The 22,107-nt window shown below is 49.0% G+C and overlaps 3 pseudogenes; all 3 read left to right on the top strand.

Annotated features, from left to right (window-relative positions):
• The window catches only part of LOC146188334 (uncharacterized), a 32,515-nt pseudogene extending 29,408 nt beyond the window's left edge, over positions 1–3,107 (top strand).
• Positions 3,108–16,352: 13,245 nt separating this feature from the next.
• On the top strand, positions 16,353–17,205 carry LOC146188333 (uncharacterized; annotated as a pseudogene).
• A 3,433-nt stretch (positions 17,206–20,638) lies between these two features.
• Positions 20,639–21,904, top strand: LOC146188332 (uncharacterized; annotated as a pseudogene).
• Positions 21,905–22,107: the final 203 nt, after the last annotated feature.

The raw sequence follows: 22,107 nt of genomic DNA, 5'->3' as shown, positions 1-22,107 counted from the left end.
CACGACAGGGATGGAAATCGCATACCCACGGTCGATAAAATACGAATTCTAGGACTAATCATCCAAAGCAACGGGTCCAACTGGGCGATGCTTGAAAGCATCACGATCAAGATTGCAAACGCGATCCGGATGTTTCGGCGCATCATGAATAGGCACAGGGGACTGAGCGAGGACAACGCTATTCAAATGGTCCATGCTTTTGTACTCTGTCACATTATATACGTGGCTGCAATGCTCAACTGGAAAAAGGAACATCAGAGAAGGCTTGAGGTACACATACGCCGAGCTTTCAAGACAGCGTTGGGGCTCCCCGATAATGCCTCCACTGAACTACTCTTACAGCTAGGAGTGCACAATACCCTTGCCGAAATCATCGAGGCACAGCACACGGCACAGATTGCACGCCTATCAAGCACCAAAGCGGACAGAGAGATTCTCGTTAGGCTCGGCCTGAACACCATAGTAGAAAATGACAACGTCCAGCAGTTACCTAAAGTCGTGCGAGAAGCGATCAAAGTGTCCCCCTTCCCAAGAAACGTACACCCGATCCACAATCAAGGAAGAAGGCTCGCCCGCGCCAAAGCCCTCGCTGCGGACGCGGCACAGTTCCCCGACCAGACAGCTTTCGTGGATGCAGCGTACATACCGGGAAAGCATGCCTACTCGGTAGTAGTAGTCGACGGACACGGGCGTACGCGCAACTCACTCACACTTTACACCAAGAAGCCAGAGGTAGCTGAACAAGCAGCGATAGCACTAGCCCTAAAAGACTCGGACTTCACAACTGTATACAGCGACTCTAGAGCAGCCACTCGAGCTTTCGCCAAGGGCGGGATAGACAAGACGACGCTACGGATCTTAGGCGGAAGTAACATCACCGATCACTCCATCGTATGGTTCCCGGCACATATGGGCAGCTTAGGGGGCGGCCTGCGGAATCTCCATGAGATCGCACACGAGGCGGCGCGAGGACTCATCGACCGCGTCCCTCCGGTTTCCCCTGCTACTCCACATATCAATTATTCCAGATCAATTATTCACGTACAACGAGCTCACTAAGCACTTTTATCTAGGCAGACGAGCATTTCCCCTCCCGGATAAGAAATTAACCCGCAGCCAATCAGTCACGTTACGCCTGCTCCAAACGAACTCATACCCCAACCCCTGGCGCATGAAGCACATTGACCCAGACTACGACGGACAACATGTGTGTGAACGGTGCAGTGACCGTGTAGACTTAAACCATATGCTGTGTGGTTGTGCATCGAGCGACGCCTACGCCAAGAACAAGGAACGTTGGGACAAAGTTTTAAAAAGTGCTTCACTACATGATCAGCTTCGGGCTGTCCAGGAGGCCCGCGTGGCGGCGGAGAGCTTCGGGCTCTCTGTTCCGACGTGGGAGCTGCCCTCTACACCTGGCGCCTAGCCGAGTGTCCTCCAGGACCCCTACTGTGGGAAATAAAGTTTTGCCAAACCAAACCAATGACCCATTGCGCCTCATCGCGCGCTGGTCAGCGACCGCACACCTGCTACCCCAAAAAGGTTGTATGCACATGAGCAGAGGAAAAGACGCGTACAATAGAGCTGTCACCGCACCTTGGTCATGCATGTGTGGTTCCACCAATTTAGTAACCCTTCAACACGGGCAGGTGCACATCCTAAGAGGGCTCACCAGCTGCAAGGCAACTCAGATTTGAACTTTTTTTGTCGATAGATGGCAGCACTTAAGCACCACAAAAGGGAGGAAAGTCCTATTCTCCGTCCAGGTGTGTAAATTACACCGTGACACGAAAGTGTTACTTCTTCCGCGTACAAAAAGTAGAGCCGAGAACTTTCAGTTGATATGCGGCCAAACCTGGGGGACCGGAGTGGGGGCCAGAGAATGGTCCTTTTCTCCAGTAGCGCACAATTGTAGCGTTTTCCAGTTTGGGTCGCCAATGCCCCCTCCCATCTTTTGTGCGAAGGAAGAGAAGGAAAATGAGGAGGAAAGGCAGGGAGGTTAACTCGTAAAAGAAACCGGTTTACTACTCTTTACAGTGGTAGGGTGAGGATTCCTTGCAGGCAGTACTAAGCAGGGCTGGTTTCGACTAGGGAGAGAGAAAGGTGTGAATCATCTTTTGACAGAGTTGAAAAGGCGTGAAGGGAACCTTCCCCCATATTAGCCTTTGGTTACTGGAAAACAATCCATTGTGTTGAGGACACTAGTATTCAGCCCCCAGATAAAAGGAAAGAAAGGAACTCCTAGTGCACAAAATCTTGTCTGCTTCCCTTTCCAGCATTGCCTCGGTTACATAGCCACATAGAGGTGTCCGCGAGTGTATGACCGTTTACTTTGCCTAGTTGCCTGGCAGCGTTCACGTCGCCGAACACATATATCTTCCGCTCCTTCGTACCAACAAGACATGTGTGTTTCGTTCAATCCTTGATCCTGTGTAAAATGAAAGCAACGACAGGATGTGGGCGGACAGTTGGCGATATCCTGTACAAAGAAATCACATCTGAAGCCATAAGGTACGGAAAGGACCACGAGTGCTTAGCACTAAAGCAAATCGAGAAGGAATGCAACGTTGTGGTAAAAGAGTGCGGCCTGTTTGTTGACCAGGAAAACCCCTTTCTTGGCGCTTCCCCTGACGGACTCATTGGGGAGGACATCCCTGTCGAAGTCAAGTGTCCGTACTCAGCGAGGGACATTACTCCACTAGAAGGAGTTCGCGCCAAAAAAATAACCTGCTGTGTCGAAAACAAGGACGGAAGATTGCAGCTGAAGACTAACAGCAATTATTGGTACCAAGTACAAGGCCAGCTCAATATTGCTCGCCGTCAGAAGTGCTTGTTTGTAGTCTGGACCAAAAATGGCATGAGTATTGAGGTGATTTCCAGGCATGAATCGTTTTGGGAGGACGAGATGTTGCCAGGTCTCAAAAGTTTTATATGCACTGTTTGCTGCCAGAACTCGTGGACCCAAGAAGAAGCCGTGGCCTTCCAATTCGCGAACCTCATTACATTGTCGAAGCACAGATGACTCGCTCACTCAAGCGACCTTTGAGTGCAAAAACTAAAAATTAAGACAGCCTAGAAATCGTCTAGGACACCCTTCCTGACTACAGAGCATCTTTCCCCTTTTCTTTTGTCACTGTCACGATCATGTATTGGAACAGGTTTCTTGCTACTGGTTTATTTTGTTCAAATAAAAAAAATGCGATCTAAACAGAAGGAAAGAGGGGTGGTGGCCACGCCACCCGCGTATGATCTTTTGCACGCAAAATCGGGGCAGCAACCCTAAAAGGAAATCTTCCAACCAATTGCGACTGGTTTGCAAGCTGAAATTCCTTACCTCATATGATTTCCAAGGAAGGCTTAGTAGGCGCCCTACTTCGAGTTGCATTTTTTTTTGTCGCTGTGTATTTTGCAGCGTGGTGCAGGAGGTCCTGCTAGCTGCGGCGCATACCGAGCCGGCTCTAAATGGGAGAATAAAGGCAGTGGTCGAACGCTTGACTTAGCGAAACCGGTTCAGAAGTGGAACTAAATGATTTTGCCTGCCAGGCTACTCACCTTTGAGGTCATGTTATTTACACGACGGACCGGTTCGACCAGTTCTCATGAGGTCGGAGCTACAGTACAGCAGAGGCTAGACAAGAAAAGGAACGAAATGGTTATTTCACCCCTTGCCTTGGGGAGATGTCAGCGTGTATACACCTTTCCAACCTGATTGAAGCCATAGGTACCATAGGGCTCCCTGGATTGATTTTTCAGCTGGCGCTACCAACCGATCCGTGGGCAATGCAGCAGAGGTTAGGCAGGAAAAGGAACGAGACAGGATTTTGTCCCCTTGCTGTGGGGAGTGGATGTTCGCTTTTCATGCGGAGGTGTGAAGGGGGAGGTTGGAGAAAGGGTGCGAGGTGATTAGAGCTCAAGAGCCCACTTCCCACATCATGGGCCCAAAAGCCAACAAAGGGTCATCTCCTTTGCTTTCCTGTCGCGCCTCTTCTACATCCACAATGGATAGGTGCCAAGGATGTTTGCTCCTGCCTTCACTTGTATCCTACAATAGGTCGCCTGAACCACTGCACACCTTTGTTGGGGTGGGAACAATGCTGTTCACCCACATAAATGGCCCTGTAAGTCACTTATGCTTTGGTGCAAAAAATGTTATATCCTCGGGCAGCGGGGGAGGGGTTCTTCTTGACTGCACTTGGCATCTCACTTCACAGCCCAAGCAAGAAAAAAGGACAGAAAGAAGTCAAGTTGGTCAAAATTTCAAGAAAAACATGCGCGCACTAACACTGACAAGCAAGAGGTTGGTGGTAGAGTGTAGTATTGTCTAAACAGTTTGACACCAGATGGAGCCACGACGCAAATAGTTAAATTTGGCGCGAACTTCAATTCCCGCAGAAAATACATTCACAACTTTCAGAACCTGTAAAACGCTAACAATAGGTTCGATATGGATAAAAATTGCAGATTAACAATCAAGAAAGAAAAGGGGAGGAAATGTTGCGGAGGAAATTTTGATGTCTAGCCTAGTTTTTTTATGAGATGACAAGGAAGACCGACATATCTAAAAACGCAATTTTTAGGAATATTTGTCTATGATTTGAAATAAAATGAAGCCTTAAAAATAAAATCTGCCCGCAACATTTCCTCTATTCTCTAAAGACGAAAACGCTGCCACAAACCCCATGAAAATTTAACCGCAATTGGACACGCTAGAGCTTCTGCAAGTTACCATGTATTTTCTATGGACGTTGGCACTGGTGAGCCCTCTTAACCTATATACCTCGGGTCGTAAGCTCTGTGCGAGAAACCGATTGGCCCGAAACTTCACCGAACTTCACAGTAGGTACTACGGAAAAAAGAAACAAGAAACTGTCTGACATAGAGATGTGTCAAACCTAGTACGCCAGCAGAAAGAGGCCTGAATAAGTTATCGCGCGGTATCGGCTCAAAACTGGACTGCCATATGAACGTCTCAAACATTCGGTGAAAACTTTGGATGTAATTCCTTGCGCAATGGATTACCTGTAAAACATAACAAATTTTTGTAGCCAGAAACATGTTGCAAGCCTGTTCTTGGCCAAAAATGGATAGGCGGTGAGAAACAAAAGACTGAGCATAGCTTTGGAGAGAAAAGAGACATAAAAAACGACCATATAAGGCTGACGATGCCAAATTAGCCAGTCATGTAGGGAAACTGACAGAAGCACACCAAACAATAAGCAATGAGCATGATTTATGCGACCTTTTCGCTCTATCTGTAGCAAAAAGACTAAGAAGGCTATCGGCGGCAGAACAAATCCGCATCCTGGAACTGTTCCAGGACCTGTCCCAATAAAAAGTGGGCATATAGATACGCATTCCCGCATATGAGTGAATGAGTTTTGCTTGAACATTTAACTGACTTTTCATCTGATACACAGAATATGAAAAAAGCACGAATAGCTGCTTTGTTTCTGTGAAAAAAATCAATTATCTCTAGTGCAAAGGCAGCACTAATATGGCTAAAACCATTAGAAGTGTTTCAAGAAACATAAATGCATTAAAATCCCTACACAAGCTTGCAGGAACGCCATGATGCAAAACAACAGTCCATGAAAGTAACATGCTAAATACGTGTACACAGTTAAAACAGCCAGCCCCAGTGTGCCCTTAACAGATAACTTTAATGATGCTAAGAGCAATGCTAATTTCCAAGAATAATGGCCTCTTTTTTTTGTGATAGACATGGCATGAAAACAAAGAGCATACTTTCAATCGATAAATCCAAATTGGATAGCAATTCTCATCCTGCCCAACTTTTTCATGCGGGGCATTTATTGCTTTTTTTAAGCCATGCATGCATGCATGCAAACTTCATCAACCCAAAGCTTTTCTGGCCTGCTCAAAACTTTGGCCCTACTATGCTCATGGATTCCTGCTACTTCACTTCCTGTCAGCTTATTGCAATAGAAACACAATATACATGAATATTCAAGCACTTAAGCCTGACAGGAACTTGTTACCTGGTTTAGGGAAAATCCATAGCCTATCAGCTTTGCTTGCTGTACACGAAGCTATCGAAGATTTTTGTCACAGAGAAATAGGTACTGCACATAGGGAACCTGCACTGCATAGAAAGCACTGCAATTGTCCTGAAGCGTGACTCAAAAATGCTGCTGTTAGCAATTTGGTTCGCGACAAACGACCGAGCATGATCAGCAGCATTATAGATACGCATTTGACAGATAACGTCCTTGCCGAGACCTCTGGATCTAGTGCAGTTATCCGACACACGCCACGCAAAGCTTCGACAGAGCGTGCATTATTATCCTACAAGCTCGTGCAGGCGGCGTGAAAATGCCCCAAAATGCTAAAAAGTCGCCTCATAAGTATTTGCTCTTCTCGCTAGGATATGTGTTCCGGCGTGACGATCGACACAGCAAGCTTCATTGCACGTTGCTTATAGCAAAAAAAAAGAAAGATATGCGGGCTCTTTTCTCTACATTAGTACGCATAATTCGGCTGATCCTAAGGTGTTGAAGAGCCTCACGTGAAATGATATGTGCTTGGTGTGCAGTCTGCTGTGGATGCTCGAATTTCCACTAGAACCGCCAGCTTTTCCCCTTACTGGTGGCTCCAGTTGGTGTTGTCTGCTGTTAGCAATAATGCAACAAGAAATCATTGTAGTGAACAGATTTTGCTATAGGAAACAGGTAATACTTTGTAACCATAACAAAGTGGGCTCGACTGCACTACCACAACTGAGTTCCCAAATAGCAAAGCCTGTAAGTAGAAGGCACAAGTTAGAGTAGTACATCTTTATATGCTTAAGCATGTTACCTTTGTTAGCACGCATGAGGCTACTCGTTTGGCACTCGTTTCAATGCAGCATCCATCGAGACTCCTGGTTGTTGCCACTGCCAGGAGACTTCGCCAACAGCGCTGTAGAAGTAGGCAGCAAGCAAATCTTTGGCTGCAGCGGCATCAGAATGGTGGTTTCTGGCATGGGTTGGAGCAAGTGAGAAGTTCCGGGGCTTCGAACCACCCCCAAATGCCCCTTGGATGCGTTCCCAAATGCGTCCTCTCTGTCTGTGAACAAGTACGCTCGAGGATGTCTCACAGTTAGGAAGTTGTGCAATACACAAGCGGCTTTGACAACATAGTCAACATTCTCGAGGCGCCGTGGGATAGTCCGCAATAGTACTCGCCACCTTGCTGCAGTTATGCTGAAAGCATTTTCAGCACACCTTCTCAAAAAAAGAAGACCAATTCAGCCCATAGTACAGTGAAAAGCTTACCATGTTCAGCAAACATATATTTAAATACATGCAGACAGGCGTATACAGATACAGTCAAGGGAATATGATACTATAAAAATACATTTATTCGAACTTCTGGCTTCTAACCCACTGGCAAGAGCCAGCACCAGTGGTGCCAGCGTCCTGGTGCTATACCTTAAAAAAAGGCTGTTCTTTTGTAGTTTTTTGTTCTGCTGTTTCAACTTGGCTGGTGCAAGGGCATGCTCACTAATGTGAAGGTCTTGTTGGAAGCCTGTGGTTTCTTATGAAAGTCCAACTTTCCGACCTAAATGCTCGAAAGGAAGCTGTCTTCATTCTTTATCCAGGTGTGCAATGAGTTCAAACAATGCTTACCGAGACCACATTTTTCATTTTACATATGTCTAGGCTTCCAGTTTCAAACCTTCCAACCATTTCCAAAATGATACTAGGACAAGCGTGGCTCCAGCATGTGCACGCTGCTTTGCCAGCATTTTCTATCAGTGTCCGATTTCTAGCATCCCCAGCCAAAAGCAGTGTGAAAACCATACTGGCTTCACACTGGAAGATGCTGGAGGACGCTGGTTTTTACAATAATTATTCTAATTACTTTTGCACAGATGCTTGGGGACTAACCACGGATACTATTGAAAAATATCTAATTTCAAGTTTTGATAAAGTGAGAAATTTGCAAATTACACCTCTTTCTATAACCTGATTACAATTATGCTTCATAAAGTAAGATCAAACAATGCTAATTTATACCTTGCTCTGTTAATTCTGTAATTGAAGATCCGCTTCTGCTAATTTAGGCACCTTGACGGGTACGGCCGCATGAAATTAATGGGCAGCTGGAATGCCTCGTCACCGACGAAGGCATGCGGTGCAACTGTTCATGACTTGGGCAGTTTCCCAAACCTAGGGATGTAAGAATGCCATCATTAAGGTCGCGACCAAAGTCACATTTCTTAAAGTTCCACCATCACAGAGCCGGCCTTCTGCACCGACATCAACGAGGATGTACTTTTAGTGCTGTCAACAACTGCCATGAGCACCATTGAGTATGTGCCCTAAATTGGAAAGCATAGCACATATTGAACTAAAATCCTGGGCAAGTGACAGCATACAATACAATATAAATGTAATATTTCAAAGGCCAAATTCAACTGCATTAAATAGTATAGCAATCCATGCATCTAAAGCTCTATACTAATGAACAAAACTTTTGTGTCAATCGTGTGAAATGCACTGTCGAAGCAACTGTAGCTTTCGAGGTGAGGCATAAGTCACAATGAGGTATAAGCTACCTTGATAAAAACCTGCTGTAATAATTTACATTGTGGCATGATGACATAAGCAGACATGCTAAGACTCGATGTGAAGAATTTTTGCACATGTCGAAATGCACCTTACCAAGCGCATGTCACAAAGGCGGGTGTCCCACTCTGGCAGCGCGAATGTGCCATCTAAGGCAATGCTTGCGTGAGCATTCTGCGCGCTGTTCTTTTTCGAACATCACAATGGTAGGCAACATTCGGAAGCTTAATATGCGCTCTGTCAAATGATGTGCGCTGCTTTAGTGTGCCAACGTTGTCAACTGTATGAGAGATGGTATTGCAGATGACAAATTCGCTATCGTCGTTGATATACCCTACTTCGGATTAATTTGCTGAAGAAACTGCTGCACTTAGAACAGTTTCCTTTGGCCTACACATAGAATGGGTATTTATCTCAGCTTTTATGAAGCAAAATTCTTTTAATTTAATCAGTATTTGATCGGCAGCCTTTTAAATATGGTAAACTTTGGCTATTTTGAGCACGAATATCTGTGCTTTATCAACGTGCACAGCAGTAAAATGTTTGCCACTTCGGGCGCACATTATAATAGTTCAGTGTACGAAGTTTCATCGAAATTTATTCGCTAGTTCGTTTTTTATTACCTTTCCAATTTGAAGATTTCCGTAATACTGCCTTACATCGCATACCTTGACCAGAAAAACCACTCATTCTACAGCCTAGGAATCATGCATGGCGAAACTAGAATAGTAGTTATTGGTCCATATAAGCGTGAATTGCGCTTTATACAATTAGCACGATTATACTGAGCCTTCAAATATAATCAATTTTTCCTATACGACATTCAGTCGAGAAGGCCGTCATACTCAACAACATGAGCCTTGTTTGAGTTGACTTTTTTTATATATTGTATTACTGTAAAATAAAGTTAAAATAAGAAGCACAAACCATGGTGATAATTAGTATTTGCACCTGTATTCGGTCATTAAAGGTTTTTTACTGCTAGCGCCTTCTAGGTAAAAGCAACAAAAGTGTGAGTTCATTCAATTGCCAGGAGAGGCGCGCGTGACTACACTCCTTCAAAGTATTGAAGCCAGTCATCTATCCGCGGCATAACTACTTTTGTGCTGTGAAGCGTTTTTCATTTGCGTTTTGCTTGTTGACATTTGCATTGTTGTTTGTGAGGTGAGTGTTAGTGCGAGGTGCGGTGAGTATTGTCGCCTGGCTTGAATCACTACGACGGCAGTATTATTGTAAAGCCATGAGTGGGAGTCGCCAACCGGCTTGCAGAACATCGCGGAAGCAACGGGCGCACCTCAGATCTGAGCGCTAGAGCCGTATGAGGTAAGCCTGCTTTTTCATTCTTCGTCCCATTTTGTAGTGTTGTTATCTTCATGCACGTACCGTAATTACTCGCATGCTTTACTTACTCGCATAATGAACCCACTCGCATAATGAACCCGCAGTTTCGCTCCGTCCGCTTTGCTTTTATTGTAGATTATTCTAGATTTTGCTTTTATTCTAGATTGCAAGGCAGCATATGTTCAGTATCTTATGTTGTGTTTTTTATTCCAAACGAGCTGAATTGCGTTTGACACGAGGTCCTCTTTTTACATGCCCATTATTTTCTTGTTTTCTCTCCCATCCTTTGAGAGTGGCCAGCTTGTTGCATACGCCTTGGAAATCATATTCATCTAATAGCACTATAATTTGCTCACCATGCCTTTTTTGTTATCGCTGCATATTCATTAGGATTCACCTGTTTGCAGTCAAGTTCTCTCATGGCAAACTGATGACACATTGAAGCAAGCATTGCATCATTGCCCCCCACATTCCTTTGTTTCACCATGCATGGTGTGCTTTCTTGTAATGTGGCAGCACAGAATACTAGTCTATCACCTCACCTTTACAGTGGAAGATTGGATTTTTTCATACGCCAATGGCTCTTGAGTTGTACATTTTATGCATCTGCAACATTACTGCCCACGCTCATTTCAGCATCAGACGGATTTTCATGTCTTACTTAGTCTGTTTACGTTGTCGGGTCACTTCGCCTACATAATGTAACGTGAATGATTGAGAAGTACGGAGAGCAGATAAATGTATTTGTGTGCACTAGCTTTTTTTCCACTTTCTAATACAAAAATCTCGCACGTGATGTACCTGTGTCCACTTATTTCCTTGCTGGCGACCATCATGCAATGCGCAGTGGTGTCTCTTCAAGGTCGTGTTTACGAATTCAGCAGATGTTGCAATTAATGGCTTCCCCAAGTTATGTGCTATGTTTTGCTTATAGAAACAAACATTGCCGGAAGTGAATGGAGCATTCTGTTGCTGCCTCTACCGAAATATTTCATGTGAGGAGTAAGTCATTTCAGTTATGTTGTAGTAATACTAAACTCGAACCCTGATGTATGCATAACACAGGAAGAAAACAATTCACAGCTAGGTAGGAAAGGGAAGCATGTATGCCTTTGTCTCCCTGCTGATGTATGTAATGTTCGCACAAGGGGTGCAGTGGGATGAAGAGGGAGCTGAATGAGCTAGTCTGTTCTCCTTCCTGCCTAGCCCTATCATTACAGGCACAATAGAGAGATTTAGCTTGCCCAAGATGTACAAACCTAGACATGTTGGCGAGACGGCCGCTATTGTCCCCACCCCTGTGGACGAGCGAGCGCGAGCAGGAGTGGTCCGGAAAACCGGTATACGTGTACACACATCTCCTGCAAGCTACATTTCTGATGTCCGCGAGTATTGGCGAATCTAGCCCAGCGAAACATACCCATCGGCCTATCGTAAAGGATTTTTTTTTCATCTGTACTCCTTGTGCGACGTCGTCCTTTTGCAGTCGAGTTTCTTGTAGCGGCTGAGAAGCTATATTCAAAACGGTGCTCTTCGAACAGGCGCACGTGTGCCACTGCAAGCTCTAGGGAACCTAGCACGCACCAACAAAGATGTGAACGAGACAACCGCTGGATACCGCCGGCCGAAACTAACTATTTCCTGTGGTCCACTGGCGTATTCATTTTTCGACCAATATTTAAGAGTCGAATGACGCACATTACATCTAAACGATGGATCATATGTGTGATGTCCCGTGGGAGCCTTTGCCAGCCCACCATGCAGCATAACGTGGCGACATCCGTAGCACTCACTGTCAAACACATAATCTCTATATTTTGCGAGAAATGCCACTGGCTACCAGCGCGCACGGCTGAAGAACCTCACTTTATCAGCCAGAATGCAGGGCAGTGTTCTACTGTTTTACTGTACGCATCTGAGATGAGCTCGCCTGAAAGAGGTAGGTGGACTGGGAACATGTCGTCCAAGTAACCTGCAATCTGTCAAGGCATGTCTTCATTTTGATAAATTTGCACATTTGTCGCCAGCCGAAAAGCACGCCCGAGACATGTAAATTTACCCGAAGATTCTGCGTATTCGGTTCTTTTTTTGCTAGCCATGCCACTTGCTATCCGAGCCTGAAGCGCCAAGTGAAATATGAATTCGTGAGGGAGAAAGTACAGGGCCAGAAGTATATTCAGAAAAGCACAAAATGGTGCGAAGCCCCTCAGCGATTGCACGTGAAGGTTGGCCGCTTAGCACTGCAAGTGATCGTCCACTGTTAGCACACAATGCAGGGGCGCAAATGGTATGCCATGACCATGTTCAGGACCTTTGTGCGAGCGAATAGCCCCGGCATAAACGACAGTGCACCTGGGCGCAAAACACGTGCACGCATAAGCAGTGCTTGCACGAGCGTGCGTGTCATGTATTGTCACCTAAAAAAAAAACGCTCAGAGCACTAAACACAGCAACCCTGGATGCCAGCAAGAGGGAGGAGGATGATTGAACGCATTCCTTAGTAACGCACGCGGGGCGGCACTACGCGGGACTGTCTGGCAAGGAGCAGTCGGGGCATGGAGGTCTTCTGCTCGAAATACAATCAAAGGCTCACCATCGTTCGCTCACGGGTGCACGCACTACTCCGTGGCCATAAGAACTTTGTCAGATTTTTCGGGGTTACACCAAGCGCCTTATAGACTACGAGCACTGCACTGCAATGAGAAGACCAACTTGGAACACTGCAAATATTGTCACACGATATTCAGAGCTTAGCGTAGCCTAACAGTCGATCACACAGGATGACATTAATAAAGCATTGTAAAACAAATACCAACTAAATTTATTCAGGAAAAGAAGTACAGGAATCACGACGTCATGAACTATGGCAATAGATAGCATCTGTTGCTTGATTCGCTATGTACTACGTCGACGCGTCGGCCCGTGCCAATCCATGTGCAAGAGCAAAATACTGTCTACGAGCCGCATCCCCTCCCGCTGCCGACGACCCCCCCCCCCCTTCCCCCGCCGACCGTCCTATCGCATATCCCTGTCGCGCTGGGATTGCCGGGAATACCCACTGTGATGTACAGTGTCCACATGCGCTGTGAGAAAGCGCTTGGAAAGAGCCTAGAAAATAGCCGAATGTTCAGTCGCCTCTCAAAGCGCCCTTTCTGTATTTTTATCCATTCATCGGCTCATCGACAGAAGAGGCACACACAGACACAAGCAAAGCGCTGCACTGGCAACTATATTGATCTCAACCCGCACATGTTACACCAGCTAGCTCAACGATCTACTCTATTATTATAGAATGAGAGTACCAGGTGCTTCTTGCACAGAGATTCTGATACAGGGCTTTGGACATTCGAGGATTGTGGCACCGGGAAATCGTTACGGAGATTTGCGAAGGTGATATAACAACGTGGGGTGTTGTGGACGGGTGTCTTCCATATGGGGCATTCGTGGTACAACAACCAGTATTTGTGTTCTAATTTCTAAACAGTGGTTTCATAGAGGTCCTTTTATTGAGACTGCAACACACGGCGAAAACGTGGGAAAAAAGGCGCATGGAATTGTGCGTAGAGATTATGAGCGCTGCTCCTGATATCTGCCCCAGAATTGCCCATGCCGTCGTGATAAAAGGGTTCTCGCTCTGCAAACTATACAGACTACCACTTTCGAATTTTTGCAGACGGCCCAATGAGCAAGTAAATATAACCGCCAAAGATACTTTTCTTTTGGTGTTTGATTGAATCACTAGTCATGTATAAAAGACGTATCTCCGCTTGAACCAGGTGATCCGAATGTAGTACACAGCCGTGCGAGGTGACGCGCTCAGCTACCGAACAAGAGAGGGCATTGAGACACGCTATAGCGCACCGAGTGCCAGTGCGTCCCCAAAGACGCATCTACTTGGAGTAAATTGAAAATGCTATGACCTTTTGTATCCCGTAGAGCACAGAGTGCAAACAGCAGCGGTCAATATTGGAATGCATACCGCGTACCGTTCTCACGTGCTCGTTCTGGATAAGGTGGTAATTATGCTTTGCTTCCGCTGTAGACGGTTGCTCAAAAGCGTTTGGAGAGGAGGGAGCATGACACAGAACACGTGTATTCATAAAAATTCTTAGTCTGAGTTCGCATAACGATTAAAAACGAAAGGTTTGAGCAACATGCAGAAGTGAAAAATGAACTTGTACGCATACGTCCGGTGAACGTTATCGGGTACTGGAACGCCTATTAGTACGCGCGGAAAAGTCCGGCCCGACACACGGTAGAGAGAAATATCGAAGTAAATAAACGAAACACAAACGTGCCTGTTTCGTGGTGCGCAACCACAGGACAAGCATTCTTGTAATTTTTTTCACTGCCTGCATGCCAAGTCAGTTGTAGAACGGTTTACTGTAGCTTAAATTTTCGAAAACATTATTCGCTGAAGAAGCTGTAGTAAAGCGCAACATCAAATTCTTCAATCTCTGTTTTTTTTTGGGGGGGGGGGGCACTACTTTTGCATATGGTTATGAACGGTATAAAATCCGTTCTCAGCAGATCATCAGAAGTGCCGGAATTTTATTTTCTTATTTTTATTTTAATTACTTACAACCCTCAGCTGCTGCTGCTGCTGCTGCTGCTGCTGCTGCTGCTGCTGCTGCTGCTGCTGCTGCTGCTGCTGCTGCTGCTGCTGCTGCTGCTGCTGCTGCTGCTGCTGCTGCTGCTGCTGCTGCTGCTGCTGCTGCTGCTGCTGCTGCTGCTGCTGCTGCTGCTGCTGCTGCTGCTGCTGCTGCTGCTGCTGCTGCTGCTGCTGCTGCTGCTGCTGCTGCTGCTGCTGCTGCTGCTGCTGCTGCTGCTGCTGCTGCTGCTGCTGCTGCTGCTGCTGCTGCTGCTGCTGCTGCTGCTGCTGCTGCTGCTGCTGCTGCTGCTGCTGCTGCTGCTGCTGCTGCTGCTGCTGCTGCTGCTGCTGCTGCTGCTGCTGCTGCTGCTGCTGCTGCTGCTGCTGCTGCTGCTGCTGCTGCTGCTGCTGCTGCTGCTGCTGCTGCTGCTGCTGCTGCTGCTGCTGCTGCTGCTGCTGCTGCTGCTGCTGCTGCTGCTGCTGCTGCTGCTGCTGCTGCTGCTGCTGCTGCTGCTGCTGCTGCTGCTGCTGCTGCTGCTGCTGCTGCTGCTGCTGCTGCTGCTGCTGCTGCTGCTGCTGCTGCTGCTGCTGCTGCTGCTGCTGCTGCTGCTGCTGCTGCTGCTGCTGCTGCTGCTGCTGCTGCTGCTGCTGCTGCTGCTGCTGCTGCTGCTGCTGCTGCTGCTGCTGCTGCTGCTGCTGCTGCTGCTGCTGCTGCTGCTGCTGCTGCTGCTGCTGCTGCTGCTGCTGCTGCTGCTGCTGCTGCTGCTGCTGCTGCTGCTGCTGCTGCTGCTGCTGCTGCTGCTGCTGCTGCTGCTGCTGCTGCTGCTGCTGCTGCTGCTGCTGCTGCTGCTGCTGCTGCTGCTGCTGCTGCTGCTGCTGCTGCTGCTGCTGCTGCTGCTGCTGCTGCTGCTGCTGCTGCTGCTGCTGCTGCTGCTGCTGCTGCTGCTGCTGCTGCTGCTGCTGCTGCTGCTGCTGCTGCTGCTGCTGCTGCTGCTGCTGCTGCTGCTGCTGCTGCTGCTGCTGCTGCTGCTGCTGCTGCTGCTGCTGCTGCTGCTGCTGCTGCTGCTGCTGCTGCTGCTGCTGCTGCTGCTGCTGCTGCTGCTGCTGCTGCTGCTGCTGCTGCTGCTGCTGCTGCTGCTGCTGCTGCTGCTGCTGCTGCTGCTGCTGCTGCTGCTGCTGCTGCTGCTGCTGCTGCTGCTGCTGCTGCTGCTGCTGCTGCTGCTGCTGCTGCTGCTGCTGCTGCTGCTGCTGCTGCTGCTGCTGCTGCTGCTGCTGCTGCTGCTGCTGCTGCTGCTGCTGCTGCTGCTGCTGCTGCTGCTGCTGCTGCTGCTGCTGCTGCTGCTGCTGCTGCTGCTGCTGCTGCTGCTGCTGCTGCTGCTGCTGCTGCTGCTGCTGCTGCTGCTGCTGCTGCTGCTGCTGCTGCTGCTGCTGCTGCTGCTGCTGCTGCTGCTGCTGCTGCTGCTGCTGCTGCTGCTGCTGCTGCTGCTGCTGCTGCTGCTGCTGCTGCTGCTGCTGCTGCTGCTGCTGCTGCTGCTGCTGCTGCTGCTGCTGCTGCTGCTGCTGCTGCTGCTGCTGCTGCTGCTGCTGCTGCTGCTGCTGCTGCTGCTGCTGCTGCTGCTGCTGCTGCTGCTGCTGCTGCTGCTGCTGCTGCTGCTGCTGCTGCTGCTGCTGCTGCTGCTGCTGCTGCTGCTGCTGCTGCTGCTGCTGCTGCTGCTGCTGCTGCTGCTGCTGCTGCTGCTGCTGCTGCTGCTGCTGCTGCTGCTGCTGCTGCTGCTGCTGCTGCTGCTGCTGCTGCTGCTGCTGCTGCTGCTGCTGCTGCTGCTGCTGCTGCTGCTGCTGCTGCTGCTGCTGCTGCTGCTGCTGCTGCTGCTGCTGCTGCTGCTGCTGCTGCTGCTGCTGCTGCTGCTGCTGCTGCTGCTAAACGAGCTGCCAGAGCAGAGGCCCAGCGCCGTCGCCGCCAGAATCCAGAGGTGCGTGCCGCCGAAGCAGAAGCTTACCGTCGCCGCCGTCGAGATGATCCAGGAGTACACGTCGCCGAAGCAGAGACTAAGCGCCGCCGCCGAGAAGACCCTGCCGTTCGCGCCGCCGAAGCGGAAGCGCATCGCCGCCATCGAGAGCAACCAGCAGTAAGCGAGGCTGAAGCAGAAGCTCATCGCCGCCGTCGAGAAGACTCTACCGTTCGCGCGGCCGAGGCCGAGGCTCATCCGCCATCGAGATCAACCAGCAGTAAGCGAGGCTGAAGCAGAAGCTCATCGCTGCCGTCCAGAATACCCTGCCGTTTGCACCGCCGAAGCGGAGGCTCATCGCCGCCGTCGAGAGCAACCTGCAGTAAGCGAGGCTGAAGCAGAAGCTAATCGCCGTCGCCGAGAAGACTCTACCGTTCGCGCGGCCGAGGCCGAGGCCAAACGCAAACAAAGGCTCGCAAAGTCAGGGTGCAACAAATGCTTTCCGGCGACAGTTTAGAGACAATCCGTTTGGAAGTGTGTGTTCAGTGTGTGATCGGCTCTGGTTCCAAAATGACGTGAAACCGCTTCCGGATACCTGCCGTGAGAATCTCCAGTGTGCGTTTCCCAACTCGGACTTGTGTCAATTCAGACTGTGTTCTTCATGCATGCAATCTGTGCGGAAAGGTGACATTCCTCATTTTTCGACAACAAACGGTTACAAATATCCCTCGAGGCCAGCGCACCTTCCACAACTTAATGCGGTGAGTGTAAGACTCGTATCTCCGCGAATCCCATTCATGCAAGTGCGACGACTGATGCACGGCGGAGGCCAATATGGCATTAAGGGTCCAGTTGTGAACGTTTGCGTTGACGTGGACGAGATGGTTACATTGTTGCCCCGTGCCATCAAACAAGACCGCACTCTCAATGTGCATCTGAAGCGGCGTATTCTCGCGAAGACGACGTACTTTGCGGGGGCAGTGAGAAAATGTGATTTGCTGCCGTGGCTCAAGGTGCTTTGCGATAGCACCCTATACAAGCACTACAACATCAAGTGCGACTTTGCCCGTTTGGGTGATATCACTTGAAGTGGACAAGCAGGACGAAATTGAGTCGCTCCCGGAATGCGCGGACCTCAACGATCCCATCTAGGCGGCCACAGCCATGACGTTGGCTCAGCACACCTTGATATGGGATGAAGACAAGTTTCTCGTCATTGCTCCCGGTGAGGGAAAGAAGCCCCTGAGCATCATTTACGACGAACATGCGGAGGAGCTCTCATTCCCACAGATTTACCTCGGTGAACCACGCCGAGTAGACGCCAGTGCCAAACCAACCGTCTTCACCCACGCCATGAGCGAGATCCGCAGGTCTGATCGTCGAGGTGCCACCCCACAACACGTACTGTACATGGCCATGAAAGTGTTTGGGCACCGAGTAGCCAGCGACATGTCTGTGGCCTTCCGCAACGTCAGAGCGGTGGAAACCCTAACGAAACAACAGCTACTCGACAAGGACTTCATTCAGGAAGCGGTAGAACATGACATGGCTTTTATGCATGGCATACCCAATACCGTGCAGTACTGGGCCAGGCGCAAGAAAGACCTCTTTGCCATGATCCGCCAACTGGGTAAGCCTACGGCGTTCCTCACACTGTCTGCCTCGGAATTGCACTGGCCCGAGCTGTTAGTGTTGCTTCAGCGACTTCGTTTACAATCTGATGAGACTGCAGTTGCCGTAGAGGAAATGAACAGCATTTATCGTGCCCAGTCAGTAAATGACGATCCCGTAGTCTGTGCCATCTACTTCGACCGCCTGGTGCGCATCATTCTAAACATACTCCAGAATACCCGGATATCCCCCTTCAGACCATACGTAGTGGTCGACTACTTTAAACTCATCGAATTTCAGCATCGCGGGTCGGCACACGCGCACATTCTTCTCTGCCTTGATAATACCCCCGATGAGGAACTCTCCAAGCACATGCCCCGAACTCTGGAAATGGCCACTACTCTGCTTTCGCTGGGCACCACGTACTTGAAGCGGGAGCGCACGCAGGTGCACCAACACACCCACACCTGCTACAAGCGCAACAGCACCAAGTGCCGCTTTAACGTCCCTTTCATGCCCATTGATGAACCCATGGTCGTAGTGCCTTTCCCGAGTGTGGAGAGTGAGGCGCAGAAGAAACACATCGAGATGCTCCAAATCAAGTACCAAGCCATGCACCAGGCTTTGGAAACGACCATCTATGATTCACTACAGCAGTTCTGGGAACATCACGGCATCACGGACAGGGAGCAGTACATTTCGGTTCTCCGAGCAGGTACACCTCGTCCCACCGTCATGCTACCCCGTACCGTGCAGCAAAAGCGGGTTAATTACTTTAACCCATGGGTGGCTAGATTCAAACTTGGATCTTCAGATCGTGCTCGACAGGTACGCGTTAGAGTATGTAAATAAGGCCAATCGAGGTATGTCCAATCTGAACCGTGCGGTGCAAGAAATTGTCAAAGGGGGACATGGATTACACGCAGGTACTGAGACACTTGGGCGTGAAGATGCTCAATGCGATCGAGCTCTCAGCACAGGAGGCCGCCTGATGTTTGCTCAAGCAGGACATGTCGCAGGCCAGTCGCAAAATTGTCTTTGTAAACACTGCCTGGCCTGAGGAAAGGACGCGCATCCGGAAGTCTAACGCTCAAGTGGAGGAGGAACGCTTGGACGAATCTAGCACGGACGTTTGGAAAAGGACTATGATCGAGCGCTACGAAGACCGCGCGCCTGAATTGGAAGCCGTCACTCTGGCAGAGTTCGCTACAGACTACAACATCTACACCTGCAAGAAGAGAGTTCACCGAGTGATACTTCGCTACCGCGGTTACTCCATCGACGATACAGTTAACTTCAAGAGAGAACATGTCCTTCTCTTGTTTCCGTTTTGTAAGGAGGTGGACATCTTAGACCAAAATTGGTTCGAGCGGCTATACGAGGAAAACACTGACGTCATTCGGGAGCACAAATCACGCTACCAGAGTGATGTAAATACTGAAGACCTCCGTGCTGTATGTAATTCCCTGATACGACCCAATAACGAGGAACGGGAGATGGCTTCTGAGATTTCCGACGTGACCGTGCACCCGGCAGCCATGGAGAACGACGACTCTGATCTCCTAGACATTGGCGCAGTCGAGTCCAATGCCCCGTTTAAACAATGCCCCGTCGTGTGCACGCGCCGAGACGTCATGAGCAGAGATCGGTACCTGGACACCATGCGGAAGACAAATGATGAGCAGTACGAGATCGTCCGAGAAGTCCTACACCGATTGACAACTCCGGACTCTCCACCACTGCAAATATTCTTCACGGGAGTGACTGGATGCGGCAAAACATTTGTACTGCGCCTGATCATGGACCTCTACAACAGGTGCTGTAACCCTGCTGGCCCATACAATCTAAACGCATATGTGGCTTGCGCTACAACAGGAAAGGCGGCGGTGGCACTAGGCGGAGTAACTGTGCACGCAGCGTTCAAGCTTAGCCTCAAGACAGACAGCGGACTCAGGGACAACGAGTTGAACACCTCCCGCTATGCTTTCAGGAATGTCAGTTGCGTGATTATCGACGAAGTTAGCATGATGTCTGCTGATATACTTCACAGAATCGACTCGCGGCTCCGCTCCATCACCTGCAAATATCTGCAGCCCTTAGGAGGGTTGGACGTCATTCTCTGTGGGGACCTGCGTCAGCTTCCCCCCGTTCGTGCAGCTGAGGTGTTCAAGCGCGTCAAAACAGACGACGTGTTTAACACAGAAATCGCGTGGCACCATCTCGCCTACTTCGCACTCATTAAAGTGGTACGACAAAACAATCTCAGGTTCTCCACGTTGCTTACCAAAATTGGAGATGGTGTCGAATTAGACCCCGAGGAAATCGAACTTATCGAGAGTCGGTTCGTTCCACAGCAGGAAGCAGAAGCTTCTTGCCCCGATGGCATACGCTTGTTCTACTCCAACAAGGAATCTGATTACTACAACACAACAAAGGCCATAGTAGCACAGGATAATGCTGTACCATGCACGGCACAGGATACAATCGTTGGGTGTAGGTCTATGCAAGAGCAAACAGAGGCCATGCGTAAGGTCGAAACGTTACCCAAGGCCGAAATAGGAAATTTGCCAGCAAATATAATGCTCTGCGTTGGCAAGCCTTACATGATCACCCTCAACGTGGATGTTTCCGATGGCCTTGTTAATGGATCGGTGGGAACACTGAAATGCATCGAAAACGACACCCATGGGAAACCGCTACGCATATGGTTGCAGTTCGGGGAGCTTGGCTCCAAACTTGCGATCGGAACCGTAGCGGCCGCAATATTCCACCAGTTACGCAAGCTCAACAGAAACATTCAACCCAACTGGATACCGATTGAAAGGCGTACCGTCACCTGCGTTATCGACAAGAAGACGAAGGTATCGGTAAGAAGATGCCAGCTTCCCGTTGTGCAGGCGAGCGCCATTACTATTCATAAATCCCAGGGTGGCACATATGATGAAGTCGTGTACTCCTACGCCAAGAATCATCCACAGAAGTTGGTATACATGGCCCTGAGTCGCGCTACAGACATCAACGGACTCTACCTGACCAATGCTGACAACGACTTCACATTCTACCACGGAAAAGCCAATCCGGACAGAAAGCTAGCCGATGAATTTCGTCGGTTGCAGTCCCACAAACTTGACACCCTTACCGCCAAGTGCCTCGCCATGACTGAACAGCCGCATTACTTATTGATCTCCGCTCTTAACGTACGCTCTCTTGCCGCACATGCCAAGGACGTACACCACGATCACATTCTGCGCCATTCTTCTGTACTGTGCTTTGCTGAAACCTGGATGGATCCCGAAGAGCCTCTCGAAATCATAGATTTCCTATACTGCTGTGGTGCTCGCAGAGACCACAACAGAGCGGCGAGAGTCGCTATCTACTTGCGCACAGGTCTCTCTGCAATACCAGTCGAAATGTTTGGCACGTCGCATAAAGTTGGCGAACTGTGCGCCGCAAAGTTGCCCAACGGCTTGCTGGTAGTAGCTGCCTACTTCGCCCCTACGGCACTCACGAAAGACGTCGTGCACTTCCTGCAACTCGCATTAACCGTCCATCGATTCACACCGATGTTAGTGTTGGGGACTTTAATGTTGACATAAAGACAAACAGGAATTTCTTCACACTTATGCGGGAGAACATCCCGTTCCTCTCGCTCGTAACGCGTCCCATGGCTGTGACAACCTCGCGAGGCACTTCTATAGATCTCGTCTTTGAGAATCAAGCATTGGTGTACCAAGTCGAACATATATCAGTCTATTTCTCCGACCACAAAGCTTCCTTCATGACTGTCAAGAACTGTTAGTGGAGTCTTTGTTAAAGGAATACGTGTGAAAAATAAAAAAATTCTGTGATAGCGCATACATGTGTTGCTCGATTTCTTTGTCTCAATCTATCGAAAAGGCGAAACAGCTTATTTGCTGCGCTCAAATTTCGCATTAGGAAGTACCGTAATCATCAGTAATTTTTTTTTCTTTTATGGAGCTTACTCGAATGGATTTGAAATCAGAAAACACAGTGGGTAATTAATACAAAATAAATTTATCCATAAATA

The sequence above is a fragment of the Amblyomma maculatum genome, chromosome 5 (genome assembly GCF_055883805.1).
Source record: "Amblyomma maculatum isolate TAMU_Amacu chromosome 5, ASM5588380v1, whole genome shotgun sequence".
In the NCBI taxonomy this organism is placed as follows: domain Eukaryota; kingdom Metazoa; phylum Arthropoda; class Arachnida; order Ixodida; family Ixodidae; genus Amblyomma; species Amblyomma maculatum.
This window is presented reverse-complemented; position numbering and strand designations above follow the sequence as displayed.